Here is a 17,200-nt window from a genome sequence, read left to right as displayed (position 1 = left end):
TGAACAACAAGTTGAAAAGGAACGTTCCAGTGTTGATAGACTAAGCAAAGATGGAAATGATGAACAGTTATCAACCGAGAATTTAGGAAGCAAGAAAGGTGCAGATGATGAAGTTGTTGATACTGAAGAACATGCACCGAGTTGTGCTTTGGACAGTGATATTGCAAAAGGCAATTTGTTTGGCGATGGAGATCATGCACCTGTTGGTACTGAAGAACTAACATCGAGTGATGTGTGTACTGATATTGGGAAAGGTGATCGGTTTGCAGACGCAATAGCTATTTGCAAGGAAATTTTAGGTGTAGAGACATAGGAAATTTGCACTACAGGTATAAATATTTTCTATGTTATATATATATATAGGTCATTGATCCCTTCCCCCTCTTTATAATATGCAGTGGAAGTTGAAAATAGTTGTGCTTCAATTGATACAACTCAAAAACTCTCTGGTGATGCTGAATTGAATGAAGATAGAGTTGAGAAAATCCTTCCAGAGAATACTCCAATGCTCCTCGACGTTGTTGCAAAATTGAATAAAGCTGGAGCTGCTAATATCGACAAAGGCATGTAGCCTGACGAAACCACAGTGGAAGACAAACGTCAAGGTATTTTATAGGTCACGAATTTATTACATTTGATCCAATTATATATTTTCAGTTTGAAATTTTACATACTTTATTTTCTTTTTATGTTTTTTGATGATTATTCAGAAAGACTCAATGCAGCTCAAAAAGAAATTAGTGAGCTCATTCGGCTATATGAAAAAGGAGAAATACATCTATTCACACCTGTTGGCTCACAGACAGGTGTGAAGTGTGTTTGTATTATTTAAATAAAAATTGTCAGTATTATTTAGTATATTTTTTTTCATGAAGATATAGGCGTATCTGAAGGTAATGGAAGTGGATCTGTTGGAATGCAAACACCATCTGTGTCGCAACACTTAGACCAGATAGTTATTTTGTGCAATTCGATTACAAGGTGTTTTTTTCCTAATGTGTCTTTTGTATTAGTTGTATTTATGTATATGTTTTTCCTTGCTTTAGCAGATCTCATCTGATACATCACAACTTCTTCCAAATCCTAAGAGAAGGAAGATGTCCAGTTCTCCTAATGTTTTGTATGACACCAGTGATATCCCCAACTTCAATTATGTTCATTTTCGCGGGGTAGTACACAAGGGACTGGTTCAGAAGGTAATTCTGCTGTTGTTGTTGTTGGTGGAGAGAGACAAGAACATCGTGAACAGCAGGGAGTTGGTCAAGTATCTGCCACCATGGTTGTGGATTTTTCCCCTGCTGCTGAACCGCAGCAGTTAGTTGTGACGGAATAGCAAGAAGAGCAAGCAAAAAGAAAACCAGATAAAAAAGGGAAAAGGATTCGTATGGAGAGTATTTGGTTGAAATCTCCTTACGTCTATAACGACCCGACCGGCCGTTTTGAGCTTTTGCACTTCGCTCGCCAGTATTCGGGCATGCTAGCCCTGTGTGATGTATTATGACTTATGCAAATCGTCGGTTTTGGTTTTCAGGGTAATCAGAATGGATTTGGAAGGAGAGTTCTCAGTTGGAAGCTTAAAATTTGAAAGGTTTGGCCAAGTTTTGACTTGTTGGTAAATGATCTCGAATTGAAATTTTTATGATTTGGTAAGCTCCGTTAGGTGATTTGGGACATAAGAGCGTGATCGGAATGTATTTTGGAGGTCCGTGGAAGGCTTAGGTTTGAATTGGCGAAATTGGAATTTTGGCGTTTTCCGGTTGATAGGTGAGATTTTGATATAGGGATCGGAATGGAATTCCGGAAGTTAGAGTAGGTCCATTGTGTCATTTGTGACGTGTGTGCAAAATTTCAGGTCATTCGGACGAGGTTAGATAGACTTTTTGATCGAAAGAGGAATTTGGAAGTTTTTGGAATTCTTAGGCTTGAATCCGATGTAAATTTGGTGTCTTGATGTTGTTTTGAGGGTTCCGAAGGTTGGAACAAGTTTGAATGATGTTATGGGATATGTTGGCATGTTTTGTTGAGGTCCCGAGGGCCTCGGGTGAGTTTCGGGTGGTTAAACGGACCAATTGCATGTTTGAGAAATTGCAGATTTGGCTTTAGTTCTGTTATAGACTTTTGTTCTCTGTGATCGCGTAGAAGGGTCCGCGATCGCGTAGGTCTGTTGAGGGCAGCTGGGAAATTTGTCTTATACGATCGCCAATTGGGGTCTGCGATCGCGAGGTCTGTCGAGTTGGCTATCGCGAACGCGTGACTGAGGTCGCGTTCGCGAAGAAGGATTTGGGGCAGTCGTGAGGTAAAGGAAATTCCTCTACGCGATCGCGTAGTCTGGGTCGCGTTCGCGTTGTTTAGTGAGCTTGTTATCCGCGATCACGTGTGTGTTTCTGCGATCGCATAAGGTTGATATGAGGGGCAGTCTTTTTTGTGCTTCGCGATCGCGAGGCAATTTCCGCGATCGCGATGAAGGAAATAACTGGGCAGAATGTTTAAGTTCAAAATCGAGGGTTTAAGTCCAATATCGCAAAAACCATTAGAGAGCTCGGGAGAAGGTGAAATTTGAGGATATTTTCAGTGGAGCTATTGGGGTAAGTATCCTTTACTCATATTTGGTTTAATTCCATGATTTAGTCTTGAATTTTATTATTTAATTTGAGAAACTAGAGTGAAAATTGGGAAAAAATGGAAGAAAAGTTTGAAGATTCTTTTGGGGATTTGAATGGGCATTTGATGTTGGATTTTTATGATTTTGGTATGTATAATTCGTGTGAGGATAAGGATTCTATTGATGTGATTTTTATCGGATTCCAAGGTGTGGGCCCGAGGTCGGGTTTGGCCAATTTCGGGATTTTGATGTAAGTTGGTTATTTTCGAGTGGACTTTGTTCCCTTAGCATATTTTGATGGTATGAATATGATTTTGGTTAGATTCAAAGCAATTGGAGGCCAGGGGCAAAGGCATCGCGAGCTAGAGTTTGGACCGGATTGAGGTAAGTAATGATTGTAAATACTGTCCTGAGGGTATGAAACCCCGAATTTCACATCGTTGTGCTACTTTGAGGTGACGCACACGCTAGATGAAGAGCGTGGGGTCGTGCACCATTGGGGATTGTGACTTGGTCCATCCCGTACGACTGATAAGTCGCGTATTTGACTGAAAACTGTTTGATATCACTGTGTTTTGAAAAGTATTGCTATATTTTGGGCGGAATGCCATATTTGGGCCTCGTGCCAACTGTTTTGGACCCTTATGGGGCTTTTTACTACTATTCCTCACTGTTTTGACTTAATAACTGTACTCAATCATGTTGTGTTTTACTGATTTCTTAACTCAGCCTTATTTACTCAATTTTGATTCTATAAATGATATTCTTGAGCTGAATGCCCTGTTTTACTGATAGTCCGAGTGGCTGTTGATACCCAATTTTTTCCTATATATATATATATTTTAATATGCAAAGTACCTTCAAAATTGCATATGTATGCATATATAAGTATATCCAAGTGTTCCATTATTTTTCCTTAATTTTAAAGATTTTTAAATCGATTTATTCCCCTATTTTATCCATAAAAATCCAATAATTATTTCTAAAATTATCACTTGGATGATTCACTTGTTGAAATTTTATATTTATGCTAAAATAAAGCCAAGATGATTTTTGCATATTTTTACAAATTTTACTTAGTATTTTTAAAAGCTAAATTATATAATTGCAACATTAGTCTCTTTTAGGATTAATTACGTTTATATTCATAAAGATTAAGTCCTGTATTTTTAAATGGCTAATTATATGTCATAAATTATTTTAGTACCTTCAATTTATTTTCAGAAATTAATTTATTATTTTTTATAAATTAAATAGGGAAACTTGGCTATTTAAATAATGGCCCAATTTCATTTCAATTATAACCCAATTCTGACCCCAATTGAACCCCGACCCAATTGCAAATTAAACCGGCCCAAACCCAATTTCATAAACGACCCACCTACCCCTTCTAATCTAGGCTGTTGATCATTCAGATCAACGGCCACTATTACACCTTGCCTTAATTAATCCCGAACTACCCCCAAACCCTTTCAATTGTTACCACCCGCCGCCTCTGAATCCCTCCTCTCCCAAATTCTCTCTACAACACCACCCAAGCCCTAGCCGCCGCCACCCTAATCCACCCTAATCCATGGCCTTCCAGGGTCATCTAAGACCTGTACCGGCCTTCCATGGCTTCTATGTGTTTGGTTCTGTGGTCTCATGACCAGACTTTGAAGGGATTTGGTCCAGTCTTTGCTCGATGACCTTTCCCCGGTCATCCCTGACCTTTCTCCGGCTAGCCATGGCCATTCGAGTCAGACCTTTGACTCTCCTGTTTAGATCGGTAACTTTCAAGGCCTTTCTCATTGCTCTTGGGTTTTTCTGAAACCCTAATCTCCAAGACTTTCTCGATTTCTTTCAGATCTACCTTAGATCTATGCTTGCCATGAACTTTTTTAAGTGCTTCTCGAAGTCTCTTTGACTTTTCTTTCAAAGTGATTCTTCATCTTTTCCGATTAGGGTTTTTCTTTTAAATTATTTCGAAACCTCTTCTCTGATTTTAACGTGTTTCTGATTTTGCTCATGTCGTTCTTCTATATGAGTTGGTATGTTGGAAACCCTAATTTCTTTTGGGTCTCATTCGAGTTCTGAAGCTATTTGTTAGATAAGTGCTTGTTTGGTTAAGTTATTGTTCGATTTATTTGCTTATCATCTTTTAAGCTCGACTATTGTTAAAAAGAACCTATGTCTTTGGGTTTGAAACGGTTCGTTTGAATACCTGGCTCGATTTGAAGTTCCTTGTTTCAGAATCTCTTTTCTTTATGTGATTCCTCTGATTCTGGGTTTTTACTATCTTTAAAACTCGACTATGCTTGACCCTAACTTTTCAAAAGGTTTTCTCATCTGCTACTGTGAGACCCTTTGCATGCTTCTGATACTCTGTTTTTCTTCACTATTGATTCAATGTGACTTGACCTACTTGATTATTATGCTTCGAATGTTTGCTATCTACTGAACCTTGTGCTACTATTGTATGCTGTTTCTTTTGCCAATAGGTTTGGCCTCGCATGTCTAGTGTTTGTTCACTCTATTTATATGCTGAAGTTCCTTCTTTGATTGATCTTCAATCTTGGGACTGATTTCAAAACTTTTCTTTTATGAACCATGATTTTACTCGCCTGTTTGGAATTGATTGATTCCCTTCCCTTTATTGTAATATTTACCTTGCTGAATCTATTTCCAAAATAAGTATATTCCTGCACTTAGACTCGATTGTTTACTTAATGTTCTTACTACTTCTTTTATGGCAATAATCAGGCTGTCTCTAAATTGATTTCCTTCCTTATTTTGAATCCGTTAAACAGTGATTCCTTAATTAAAGGGAATCGCTTGTATAATTGATTCTACTGATTGTTTCCATATTTGCACTAAGATTTTACTTGTTACCTCTCCTTCACTCATTTTCAAAAGGCTATAAATACCCTGAACCCCTCCTCTTTCAAAGACGCGAACACAAGGAATAAAAACACTTGAGTTCAGAACACACACTCCACTAAAACTCTCTCTCTTTTCTCTGTTGCTACTTGTGTTGCTGCCTTACCTAGCCGGCTGAAAGCCGAGGCTATGCTGTGGGAAGCTTGCTTACTTTTCTTTCTGCATTTGCATCTTTACTGGTATGTTCTAACTAATTTTTCAGCATCAACAACAATATGTTTCTTTACTATTTCCTTCACCTTTGCTTGTTTCCCGCTTGTGTTTAATCAAGTCCCATTACTAAGCATGCTGTAATCTGCCCCTTCCTCTTCTGAATTAATGCTTTCTTATGTATGAACTCTGTCAGTCACTTATTATGACTTATGAATCCTAAACCCCCATATCCCCTATGTGTTTGATATTCCTTGGTTGGTTTGGGGCATGTTAGCACTAGACTTTGCTATGTATGACCCAAACCCGACCCCCTTGGGGTCATAACCTCCATATCCCCTCTATGTGTTGTGTTCTCTGACTGGTTTATGGGCATGCCATCACCATTTATTGCTGTGCATGCCCAAACTTGATCCCTGCCTAAGGACATATGCTCCTTGCAATGTATTCCCAAACCCCTGATCCCCCTTTGTATGAAGATGCTGATTCTGTGCTTTACTACTACTTTCCCATCACCCTACCCCTCTCTGTTCTCCACTCAATTTTAAATCTCTATTCCTGCACTTCCACCATATTCTTAGACTTAGGTTCTGCCCTTCTTGTGTGAGCCTTGCCTTGGGACCCATGAGTTCCCTCTGAACTTGGACACATAAGGGCTGGCCCTTCCATACTACACTCATCTCTATCTAGTTCTGTAAACTTGGGTGTAAGCATTGCTCGGGGTCCTTTGAGACCCTTAGGGAACTTTGACACACCTAGGTCTGATAAAGGCTCTGGAAACGAAAAGTGGCATTTGAGGTGATTTATTCCCTAACTCAGAGAGGAAGTCAAGAATCAGGCTTTCTCTGGTCTTAACTTCTTTTGTTTTATATTTTTTTTGATGTAATTCATTATTTCGGTTTGTAATAATTTGTAATAAACACTCGGGGTTGGCTAGTGAAAAAGGGATGGGTAATTATGCATGTTCAGCTGTTTGAAGGGTAGAAAATATGCCTATAGGACTGGTTTTAAATTCTGCATGTTCAATTCTACATTTAGATAACCTGCCTATAGGACTTACTTTAAATTCTGCATGTTCAACTTTACATTTAGACACCATGCCTATGGGATCTGTCCTCTAATAAATTCTGCATGTTTGACTCTACATTTAGATAACCTGCCTATAGGACTTGTTTAAAATTCTGCATGTTTGTCACCACACTTAGACACCATGCTTCTTAGGATCTAAATGGCTATAAGCAGATATCATGTTCATAATGTTAAAATCAGTATTTTCGTAGAAATCATGCCTATAGGAATTCCCGAGTAAAATCCTGCCTGTTTCCATTTCACGTTCAACTAGATATCGTGTCTATATGGATTAAAATCAGCAACACTAGATATCATGTCTATAGGAATTAAAATCAGCAATAATGGATATCATCGTCTGTAGAATCTGAAACCAGTCTAGCTTAAAATCCGCCTAATTCATACTGTTCTGAACTAGTTTTTTAAAACAACTTACTCTCCCCTTGTTAACACGGTTTAGCAAGCATGCCTGTAGGATCTCAAACCACTCGTTTTAAATTTGTTACTGCTTTGCCACACTCTGAATCGGTAATAGATACCATGCTCATAAGATCTCACCCAAACACTTAAGCAAACCTAAGGTAATAACAACAAATAAAACTGAGCCCGCTTTTGTTAACTAGTAATTGCTACAACCAGCAGGCAGACCTGATTCGGACTTCTTATCCGAGTTCCGTAATAAATTGGTCTGCTTCAACAACTTAAACTCTCCTTGCCTTAGTATTTTAGATTCAAACCTTGATTGTTGTTTGTGTCATGCTATTTATGTGCCTTGTTTGAGGAGATATACATGAGCCTTCAGTGTTTGCTTTTCCCCTTTTTAATGTGCAGTCCTATGTGTTTTGTATGTCGCCTTAGCTATTTCACCTTTGAAACTTCAAAGTCAGCCTAATATCCCTCCCCTTTAGGAATAGTCCTAAGTGCCTCCGGGACTGATAGGAATGGGACGGGTAATAGCATGCCATAGTGGTCGAGACCAATCCGCGCTTTAGTACCTTAACGGGGTGGGAAGGGTAGATATGGATATGATGACCGGTGCGCTAATACCATGTGTAGCCCCTCTTTTCAGGAGTGATTACCGGGTATTGCATTGACGTGATCCATATTATAAATAAACCTAGGACCCCCCCCCCCCTCTTTCTTTTCCTTTAAAGAATTATGACTTCTTTTCAAAATCAGCCTTTTAATGATTGTTCTATTTTGCTTTTATCACTTCCAAACATTTGTGTATTAAAATTCCCTCTTATTTGAGCCTTATCTGTTAATTGCACCAAATTCACAAAGAACTATCTGGCCGGGAACCACACTAGTGGATCCTGAGGGGTGCCTAACACCTCTCCTTAGGATAATTTCAAGCCCTTACCCTATCTCTGGTTATCAAACAAACTCATAAGTGAACCTTGAAGGTGTCCTAATGCACCTTAAATCATTAGGTGGCGACTCTTCAAATGCAAAATCCAGTTCCCAAAAATGACTTGTCCTATACCCAAAATGTCATAAACCCGATCTCCCGATGCAAAGAGGGAAAAAGGGGGCGTGACAGTGGCTTGTGAGGTTGATGGCTGAGAGAGGCCGAAGGCCTGATTGTGAGGTTAATGACTGAGAGAGGCCGAGGGCCTGGTTATGAGGATTATATATTTATGGATCGGGCTGCATTCCGCAGCAATATATATATATATATATATATATATGTGTGTGTGTCTGTGTGTGTGTGTGTGTGTGGATCGGGCTGCACGCCGCAACGATATATGGATCGGGCTGCACGCCGCAACGGTTGTGATAAGGTACCTATTGAGCGTGAGTGCTGAGTGTGAGCGCTGATTGCTGAGAGTTGAGTCATGAGTGACTGAGTGGCTTGCCGAGGGGCTATATATATATACACATATACGAGTGATGCTTTGCCTGAGGGGCCTGTTTATGAAATTACTATTTTCACTCCTCTTTAAAGTGAGTCTCTATTGAATATGTTGATTAAATTACAACTTTCCCTCATCTTTATACTGAGCCTCTATCGAAAATGTTAAACAAATGTTTTAAACAACTTTTATTTAAATTGGAGTTTTTACGAGGTGTTCGGAATTTAGCCACTTATTTGGCCTTGTTACTCCCACTGAGATTTTTAAGTTATGAGATGGTTATGAATTTCTGTTTGCCCGAGGGGCTATATACGAACTATGTTTTGGCCGAGGGGCCGATTATGATTTTCATCACTTTCACTATAAATTACATTGAACTTCTACTGAAATTGTTAGAAAGATATTTTTCAAAGGATTTTTCCCAAAATGGGAGTTAAACGAGATGATTTTGATTTGTATCCTGTTTTGGAAACATGCTGTACCCACTGTGGTGCTATGACGTGGTTTACGTGATTTCTTACTGCTCAGCCTTTATTTACCTTTATTACTTACTGAGTTGGCGTACTCACATTACTCCATGCACCTTGTGTGCAGATTCAGGTATTTCTGAGATCGGTGGCAGGTTCATCGGAGTTAGCAAGGTAGCTGTTTGGCGATTGCAGCCCTGCTTTTCTCCCTCCTTATTCTTCCTTATGTATTCTTGTGATTTTTCCCAGCCATATTGGTCTTTATGTTGCTAGACAATTGTAGTAGATGCTCATGAATAATGACACCCTGATGTCGGGCTTGTGTATTTATTCCGCATTGTTCATTTAGACTTACATCATGAGATTATTGATTTATAAATGGTATAAAAATAATTTTTATTGAATAATGGTTGAATCGGAAATTGTGTCGGCTGGCCTAGTTTCGCGATAGGCGCCATCATGACCGGGTCGGTTTTTGGATCGTGACAACGTCATTCTTAAACAAAAGCGAATGGGGCAAGATTGGAAAGTAGGAAAGACTACACGAAGGTGTCCCTTCCATTATGTTAATCAAGACAGCGGTTTGATGCAAAGATTTACAGACTGGTTGAAGACAGATGCTAGTGAATATAATTCCAAGCCATTCAGATTAGCTGGAATTGATATTCCAAAGTCATTCTTTACCGAGCTTGTGGATCCTACCTCTGATCTTTCAGATGAAGTAAGTTATTAAGTTTGTTTTTTGAATTGGTTTTTAACTGTATTCCCCAAAACTTCAACTTATTTTTATAGTAAAGTTTTTGTACTGTAATTTGGTAAACTTCAGGTTTATGCATGGTAAAACTGCTGAAGTTGTTTAGCTTATTTGCTAAAACTTCAGACTAAACTTGCTGAAGTTTTTCACATGAAGTCTCTAGTTTTTTATTCTTCTAAACTTTAAATCACACATGCTGAAGTTTTTTAGATTATTTCCTAATACTTCATACTGAATATGCTTAAGTTTTTGTCATGCAGTTTGTAGTTTTTGTAATGCGTTTTTTCTAAACTTCATACTTATGCATGCTGAAGTTTTTTATTTTCATATATTTTCTTTTGTTGTTGTTCATTTGCAGCATATTGAAGTGGGTGTATATTTCTTGCGCAAAAACTATTGCTATCACCTTCCAAGTTATCCAAAAGCAAGATGTGCAGTAACAAATTTAATTTTTAATCAGTATATGACTAAGTTGGCTAGTATTCATCCTTCAGATGAACAAAAGGAGAAAATTAGAATAAGGAAGGAAAAGAGAATGGAGGAGAAAAAAAATATGGAAGGGAAAAAGAGCAAATCAAAGAGAAGGAGGACAACCAAAAAACAGGAAAGTGAGGATTATGAAGAAGAAAAAGAAGAAGTGGAGATTGAGGATCTTACCGAGTTTACTTGGCTTATTGAAGAATCAACTGGTGAAAAGGTGGCCAACTACGTAAGAGTCATTAACCTTTCATGTGGTATCACATGGGCATCTGCCAAAAAAGTATTCTTTCCATTTCGACTTAAGCTAAGGTCGGGCCAGATATCAACGCTCTACTTTTTTGGAATTCTGCACTTTAAAAAAAAAATTATATATGTGTATGATTCCATGAGCAATACAACATATGAGAGTGCGCTTGAACATGTCCAAAGTTATGCCCGGTTGATCCCACACTGTCTCAAATGTTTGGACTTTGGCACACACAATAAAAGTTATGGGGAAAATCCTGTGGAAAAATTTAAAATTAAGTGGATGAACACACCCTACAGGATAACAAGTACGTATTTGACATATGTTTTACCATACATCTTATGTTTATTATTTTTTTTTGTTGACTATTCTTCAATTTCTTTTTCATGTTCATTTTGTAGTGTTGATTGTGATATATTTGCTCTTAAGTTCATTGATATGCGGTTGAAGCAAGAAGATGTCTTCAAATTCGATCAAAGTCAGGCGTTGACATTCAGGAGAGAATTGGCTGCAAATCTTTGGGCTCATGGAAAGTGAAAATAAGATAGCTGTTATGAAACTCCAGAAGAGCAACTAGGACATGACTATGGAGGATATGAAGAGACTCTGTGTGAGTTTTTTGAATAGAGAATAACTTGTAAATGAAAAACAAATTTTTTCTATTTTTTTTCAAGGATGTAAGTGGAAACAAAATTGAATTTTGTGAATATACATTAATTTGTGTGAATTATGTGATGTCTGTCTTTTAAATTTTTGGTCTGTTCGCATTAATTAATTTTTTTAGTTGTCTTGGATTGTGTCAAATACGTTTTTCTCTTTTATCACGAATTTAAGTATAGTTTTGTTGAAATTCAGCATGCTAAACATCAGCATGAAGTAAATAATCTGCTTTTTATTGTCGGCTAAAGGACAAAAACTTCAGCAGATTTGTCCTGAAGTTTTTACAAATGAACTAAACAACTTCAGCATCGTCTGCTGAAGTTTTTAAAAAAGCTTTATGACAAAACTAATGAATCCAGGACAAAACTTCAACTTATTTAGTGCTGAAGTTTTTATAAATGAACTAAACAACTTCAGCATCTTCTACTGAAGTTTTTGAAAAAGCTTTATGACAAAACTATTGAACCCGTGACAAAACTTCAACATATTTAGTGCTGAAGTATTAGCAAATGAACTAAAAAACTTCAGCATCTTCTGCTGAAGTTTTTGAAAAAGCTTTATGACAAAAACTTCAGCATGTTTTGGTATTTTTTTAACTTGATACTTATCTTTTTTGCATTTTACTAGCTACTTTTTGTCTTTTATCACCTACTTCATCTTACATTTAAATTTGTCTGACCATATAGTAAATGACCCAAAAAGTTACTTTTGCATTTACATTGATTGTGTGAAAAAATTTCAGGCTGAAGTTATTTTTCTTTTTGTATTTACCACCTATTTATCTTGTTACATTCAATTTCTTTGAACGTAAAACAGTAAACAGACCTGAAAAGTTACTTTTATATTTATAGATATTAAATTGATTAGGTGCACTCTTTGGCTATATTAACAATCTCTTCACTTGAAAATTTTATAGTCATTCATAGACTTCTATCATATTTCTTTAAATTTATATTAAAAAAAATAAGAAAATGTTGGCAAAGACATGCTTATTGGGTGTAGCTGGGAATTCGTGGGAAGCAAAGATAATGAAGGAAAAGTCCAAATACTTCATATGTGAAGGAGAGTGGCCACAGTTTGTGGTGCATCACAAACTAGAGCTGTGGAACATTTTGCTCTTGGTGTAGGGTACAACATGAAAGTTAGATTTATCAACTAGTAAAAGAGCAAAATGTCCCGGAGCTCGAGTTTGTGATGCACCACAAGATGTGGCCACTCTCCGTCACATATGAAGTATCTTAGACTTCTCCTTCATTATCTCTGCTTCCCACGAATTTCCAGCTGCACACCAGTAAACATGTCTTTGCCAACATTTTCTTGTTTTCTCTTATGAAAGAAGACGACAGTTCCTAAAAAAATCATATTAGCAAAGTTCAGTTGGAAGAGAATTTTAGAGTTTTATAACCAAAGACATGCGCTGAAATTCAGGAGAGAATTGACTGCAAATTTTTGGGCTCATGGAAAGTGGAAACAAGATAGAAATTATGAAACTCCAGAAGAGCAACTAGGACATGACTATGGAGAATATGAAGAGACTCTGTGTGAATTTTTTGAATAGAGAATAACTTGTAAATGAAAAATATTTTTTTCTTTTTTTTTCAAGGATGTAAGTGAAAACAAAATTGGATTTTGTGAATATACATTAATTTGTGTGAATTATGTGATGTCTGTCTTTTAAATTTTTTGTTCTATTCGCTGTAACGATCCGACTGGTCGTTTTGAGCGATTTCGTCCGGTTCGGCAGCTTGAGGTCAGGAGTAGCTTCATATTATGTGTATCGACTTGCGTGCGCAGTCCGGGTGTGAAACCGGAAAGCTTTTATGTGAAAATATAAAAAATATAGTAATTTCTAGAGTTAAAATTTGGTTTTTAGTTGACTTTGGTCAACATTTTTGGTAAACGGACCCGGATCTGTGTTTCGACGATCCCGGGAGGTTCGTGGTAAAATATGGGACTTGGGCGTATGCCCGGAATTGAATTCCGAGGTCCCTAGCCTTAGAAAACAATTTTTGAAGAAAATTGTTGTGCTGGTTTTTAAAGGAAATAAATAAATGAATTAATGTTTGAACTCACTGGTATCGGGACCGTATTTTGGTTCTGGAGCCTGGTACAAGTTTGTTATGATATTTAAGTCCTATCTGTGAAATTTGGTGAGAATCGGAATTGATTTGACGTGATTTGGACGTCCGGTTGAAAAGTTCGAAAATCATGAGTTTTGAGGTTATTTGATTGCACGAGAAAGTCCGTATGATGTTTTAGACTTGCGTGCATGTTTGGTTTAGAGCCCCGAGGGCTTGGGTGAGTTTCGGATAGGTTTAGGCTATGTTGCGCTTGTTTTTGGATGCTTCATCGTCGTTTCTTCAAGCAAAAATGATACCACATTGAGAAAATGAGATCAAATTCAGTTTTTATTGAACCATTAGATCCGTATCGAAATTACGGAGCCATAGAAAAAAGAATCATCGAATTTGGACATCGTATGAAGAAGTTATGCTCATTTTCCTATCGGGAAAAATTGCTGGTTTCTGGTGTGGTCGCAAATGCGAACTTTTTCATCGCAATTGCAATGCCAAGCTCGCAAATGCGAACTTTTTGTCGCAAATGCGACTTCTGCCAGCCCTGCCTTGTTCGCAAATTGCGAGGGTTCGCAATTACGAACCCTGGGTCGCAAATGCGACATCTGAGGCCTGTTAAGTGAGATTTTTGACGAGATTTTTACCCATTTTTTAATTTTCTCAAACTCTAAACCTCCATAGGCGATTTTCCAAAGATCCAAACTTCTCCAAATCATTGGGTAAGTGTCTCTAATCAATTTTCAACTATATTTTGTGATTATATCTTAGATTTAACATCAAATTCATGAGAATCTAAAGGAAAATTTGGGGAAAATTGTGAAATCTTTCAAAAATGTAAAATGATGATTTGAATGACCAAATGGTATCGGAATTAGATTATTTTTGTATGGGTGAACTCGTAGCGGAATGGGTGTTCGGTTTTTGTAAATTTTGTCGGGTTCCGAGGAATGGGCCCGGGGATTTGACTTTTGTTGACTTTTTGCAAATTGTATAAGAATCATAGTTTTGACCATTGAAATTATTTTCTCTTGCATTGTTTGATGTATTCAAGTCGTTTTTGGCTAGATTGAGCCGAGCGCTGATGAATCGGTAAAGAAAAAGCTAAATTGAGCATTGAATTGGCCGGATTGAGGTAAGTATTTTGCCTAACCTTGTGTGGGGGACTTCCCCTTAGGGTTTGAGTCTTCTATGCTAATTGTAGTCCGTGCACGCGAGGTGACGAGTGTGTGCTCGGACTTATTTGTGGAAAATTTGCCTCTAGGGTTCTTAGGTACTTATGTTCATTATGTGCAAAGTATTCCGTCATGCTTGAGTTTCCTAATTGCTTAAATTACCTCTCTATGCTCCATATGATGTTGCTAGCTTCCTCTAATTCTTACGTGTTACTTGACCCCTAATTGCCTTAAGTGAAGTGATTGCCTTCCTTATTGTTTTGATACTTCTTGATTGTGTTCGTGCAAATATGTTAGATTCCATTTGTTGTGGTTGCCGGGGTAATTATCACGTGCTTATTATGTCTTGTTGCTTTGTTAAGGTTAGCGTGCTTCTTGGTTTTTTTTCGTGATCCTTATTATGTACTATTCATGCTTGACTTGATGAGTATTCATGTTGGACCAGGCTTATGGTAATTCCTTGGTATTTGACTGTTATTGAGTATTGACTCAAGTTGGGGTTCATTTTGTGAAGTTAATTGTTGGAACGAGATTGGTTATTGTTGATTCCCTTGCCGGGATGTATTTTTTCTATTATCGATGTCACGACCCGAGTTCGCCCTCCGTGAACTGTCGTGACGGCACCTAGTCTCTACGACTAGGTAAGCCTAACAATTGCAGAAAAAGAAAAAATGAAAGATAAAACTAACCAAAAACTGCGGAATAACATAAATAAACGTTTAGGATGCCGCAATATACAAATATAAACTCTCAAAAACTGGAACAGCTCCCAAAACCCGGAATCTCATGAAATCACAAGCTGAGAATGTTTACATAAAGTTCTAACTCCAGAATATCTAGTCAATAGAGAGTACAGAAGACCTAAAGCTAACAGAAAGAGATAGAGAAAGACTCCTCGGTCTGCGGACGCGATAGATATACCTCAAAGTCTCCGAAAGTCGCCTTGTCTCGCTAACGATATGGCTGAGCAGATGAACCTGGATCTACACACGGAATACATGTGCAGGAAAGGGAATGAGTACACCACGGCAGTACCCAGTAAGTGCCAAGCCTAACCTCGGTCGAGTAGTAACAAAGAAAGTCAGGGCCCTACCGGTCATAAACATATATACATATATATATATATATGTGTGTGTGTGTGTATATATATATATATATATATATATATATATATATATATATATATATATATATATATATATATATATATAAGGAAATGAAATAGTATTAAGCAACACAGGGTAATAAGAATAACAACAACTACAACAGAGATAAAATCACAGAAAGAAGATAGCTCTACACAGAGATAACAACCGGGGATCTCCCAGGATATCATCTTGTAGTCCCAAATGTAAATATCCAATGGATCTCCTGGGATATCGTCCCGTAGTCCAGTTCATAATGCGCAGGGGATCTCCCGGAATACCAATCCATAGTCCCAAATATAAATCTCAGTACACGGGGAAATCTACCGGTTGCAGTCCGGTAGTCCCAATATAAATGTGCTGGGGGATCTCCCAGAATACCAATCCGTAGTCCCAAATAAACAAGCAAGGGGGGATCTCCCGGGATATTGACCGTAGTCCCAAAGTAAACACACAACAACATCACGAAGAATATTCAATCCTATCCAATTTCATACCAAGGAAAAATAGATATTTCTAACCTAGCATGCTGCACAAAATTCGAATAAAACAGTTTGAGCAAGTAAAGCAATTAAATCACTTAAACATGCTTCCCTAAGCTAACAGTAGGCTTAATTTGCAAGTAGTGTTCAACAAGGGAGAAAACACAAATTCTAGTTACTTAATGAAAATAGGATTTTCAACAATTAGCACATGTACGCGCTCGTCACCTCACGTACAAGGCATTTCATATATACACAATACCAAATCCTAAGGGGAGTTCCCCCCACAAGGTTAGTCAAGCCACTTAACTCGAGCCAGCTCAATCAACTCGATATCACGTTCTTGCCATGAGTATCTGACTCCAAAGGGCCCAAATCTATTCACAGTAATTGCATAATGTAAATATAACTTCAAGTAACCAATTCAACTAAGTAACTCGAAGCTAACACGCGAAATTAGGAAAATCACCCAAAAAGTCCCCCGGGCCCACGTCTCGGAATCGGATAAAATTTGCAAAACTAGAATCCTCACACTCTCACGAGTTCATACATACCAAAAGCACAAAAATCGGACCACAAACAACCCCTTAAATCCCCAATTTCAAGTGTCTAATTTCAAACACTAAACCCCCAAATTTAACCCTCATTTTCCATAAATTTCTTGCTAAATCAGTAGAAAAATACCATAATAACGAGTTTGGGTTCCAAAAACCTTACCTCCTCGAAGCTCCCTTGAATTCTCTCTCAAAAACCTCCCGAAAAGCTCAAAATCCGGATGAAAATGGTGAAGGAACGGGCAAAAATCGCGACTGAAACCTTATATAGGTTTTGCCCTAGGGTTTCCGCATCTGCGGCCATTTCCTCGCACCTGCGGAGCCGCACCTACGGTCCCAGGTGCGCATCTGCGAGAATTCACTTAAAGCACCAAGCCGCACCTGCGCTTCTTCTACCGCACCTGCGGTCTCGCAGGTGCGCTACATCTCTCGCACCCGTGACTTCAGAACTCCAAACGCCCAGCTTCATCTGCAGCTTCTCCATCACTTCTGTGGGCCTGCACCTGCGGTCCCATGCACGCAGGTGCGGTTATGACAGATCTTCAGCAGCTGAAGCTGCTTCCTAATCT

This window comes from Nicotiana attenuata, unplaced genomic scaffold (assembly GCF_001879085.1).
Source record: "Nicotiana attenuata strain UT unplaced genomic scaffold, NIATTr2, whole genome shotgun sequence".
Lineage (NCBI taxonomy): Eukaryota > Viridiplantae > Streptophyta > Magnoliopsida > Solanales > Solanaceae > Nicotiana > Nicotiana attenuata.
Note: the sequence above shows the minus strand (reverse complement) of the source record.